The following is a 2500-nucleotide window of genomic DNA, read 5'->3' on the forward strand; positions in this document are numbered from 1 at the left end:
GAGACAAGCATATGACTACTGGCAGGATCAACCAGGGAGCTGCGTCAACTAGAGCTGAGCAGCCGGCCGCCCGGGAGTGTGTCCCGGGGGCCCGCGCGAACACGCAAGCGTCCGCTCAATTATTCTGCAAACAGGAGGAGGCTGAGCTCCCCTGCACCATACACCTCGAAACCCTCTCAGGTCCCGGCGGCGCGCAGCGCCGTCCTAAGTACTTGGTCGGGTTCGAGAGAGGCGCAATCGCCCGGGGTTTGGCGAGTAGACGCTTTAGGTGCGACCACCCGTGCTCCCAACTGAGCTTGCCGCTGCCGACAGAGGCCCGGGAGCGTGCTGTCGTGGCATTGCCGGCGGGAGACAACACGCGCCACCTACGGTGACCGGCAGCTCCAACGCCAGCGCCACAGAAGGACAAAAGCCCCACTTGGGTGCCGAAGCGAACTCTCCCAGCACAGCGCACGCGCCAACACGTCCGCACAGCTGCGATACAAACCACCTGCGAGAACCGCAGAGGCGACCGAGCAGCAGACGGCGTCGCGGCGCCGAGCGCCGGGCGGCGGCGCATCCTCAGCGCACACAGTCCTCAATCGGACCAGCACACTGCAGATGTCCACCGCGCTTCGCACCGGGCCCGCGAGGACCTACTTTGGCCGCACGGCGCCGCGTGCAGGGTGCGCCGGCGCGCAGCTGCGCCGCCTGCCGCCTCCGTCGGCCGGCGCGCCTGCCACTGGCCGCCCCCACCAGCCGGCTGTAGCGCGTGCGCCCACGCACCGCGCGGCCAGCACGCCGGGAGGCCCCCCCTCACCGGCCGGGGACGGTCCCACCCAGCCACCGCCGCGTATCGCTTCACACCCAGATGCCATTCACGTTCGTGGGCATGGTGGGTATCGCTGGAACAACCGGTTGGTAGCTCAACCGATCGTCGCCATCACTGATTCACCTCTAGCGAGAACAACCGCACCACAACGGTTTACCAGTTGTTCATTTGCGTAACGTCACCAGCAAACGTAGGCGTCCATCGCCATTTGCAAATTCAACGATTGTTGCATGCCTGTGTCAGGTGTCACGACACACTATGTCTGCCCACATACACGCAACAACATGTGCACGCTTCGCGAACACGTGGAAGGTGGCCCCCGTACGTATGCGATGTCCATTGCGCGAACGACTGTCAACCGGCCTCTGTCGCATGTCGCAGATGTGGAACGCAGTGCACCATGCTATCACGGTGTGTGAGAAGAGACGACTACGTCTGACAACACGCGCCACTACATCAACAGACGGCTCATGCTGATCGCCATCCAGGGCATACCACACTGCAATCCAGCTCTTATAGGGAGACGACACGTAGCTGAGTGCACAACATTTGGACCGCATGGTTCGCCGTTGTTGGCGCAGTCGTTGTACGGTCACATGTACCACGATGTATCATTCAGTACATGAGGACCAATGTGCAGTACAGTGTGTGATTTGGACGTACAACATCAGCGGACAGTTGACACAGGCCGTACCACAGCGTAGGCTAAGTGCTTCGCCATGCGAATGCCAATGAACAACTGCAAATGCCAATGAACAACTGCAAAGGGCATTGAGCATGTACGTCCTGCTGCCATCCACATTACAGTGTATAGCTGCAAGGTGTTTAACATGAAGCGATACACTGGGGACCGGGCAGTGCGAGTAGCAAACTATATTGCGGGGGTTGCAGTTAGGCAACACTACACTAATTTAACGCGTCGTATGACAATTACAGAGCAGGTTAAGGCCCAACGTGTGTTGGGTTAAGGCCCAACGTGTGTTGGGTTAAGGCCCAACGTGTGTTGGGTTAAGGCCCAACGTGTGTTGGGTTAAGGCCCAACGTGTGTTGGGTTAAGGCCCAACGTGTGTTGGGTTAAGGCCCAACGTGTGTTGGGTTAAGGCCCAACGTGTGTTGGGTTAAGGCCCAACGTGTGTTGGGTTAAGGCCCAACGTGTGTTGGGTTAAGGCCCAACGTGTGTTGGGTTAAGGCCCAACGTGTGTTGGGTTAAGGCCCAACGTGTGTTGGGTTAAGGCCCAACGTGTGTTGGGTTAAGGCCCAACGTGTGTTGGGTTAAGGCCCAACGTGTGTTGGGTTAAGGCCCAACGTGTGTTGGGTTAAGGCCCAACGTGTGTTGGGTTAAGGCCCAACATAGGTTGGGTTAAGGCCCAACATAGGTTGGGTTAAGGCGCAACATAGGTTGGGTTAAGGCGCAACATAGGTTGGGTTAAGGCGCAACATAGGTTGGGTTAAGGCGCAACATAGGTTGGGTTAAGGCGCAACATAGGTTGGGTTAAGGCGCAACATAGGTTGGGTTAAGGCGCAACATAGGTTAGGTTAAGGCGCAACATAGGTTAGGTTAAGGCGCAACATAGGTTAGGTTAAGGCGCAACATAGGTTAGGTTAAGGCGCAACATAGGTTAGGTTAAGGCGCAACATAGGTTAGGTTAAGGCGCAACATAGGTTAGGTTAAGGCGCAACATAGGTTAG

The 2500-nt window shown here is 57.7% G+C and overlaps 1 non-coding gene across 1 annotated transcript in view; it reads right to left on the minus strand.

Annotated features, from left to right (window-relative positions):
* LOC126430222 (small subunit ribosomal RNA) overlaps nt 1-38 on the minus strand; it is a 1896-nt gene extending 1858 nt beyond the window's left edge. Inside the window, exon 1 of the ribosomal RNA XR_007577076.1 lies at nt 1-38. This exon is cut by the window's left edge and continues 1858 nt beyond it. This is a non-coding gene — a ribosomal RNA (small subunit ribosomal RNA).
* Between the last annotated feature and the right edge of the window lie 2462 nt (nt 39-2500).

This window comes from Schistocerca serialis, unplaced genomic scaffold, assembly GCF_023864345.2.
Source record: "Schistocerca serialis cubense isolate TAMUIC-IGC-003099 unplaced genomic scaffold, iqSchSeri2.2 HiC_scaffold_1038, whole genome shotgun sequence".
NCBI classification, from domain to species: domain Eukaryota; kingdom Metazoa; phylum Arthropoda; class Insecta; order Orthoptera; family Acrididae; genus Schistocerca; species Schistocerca serialis.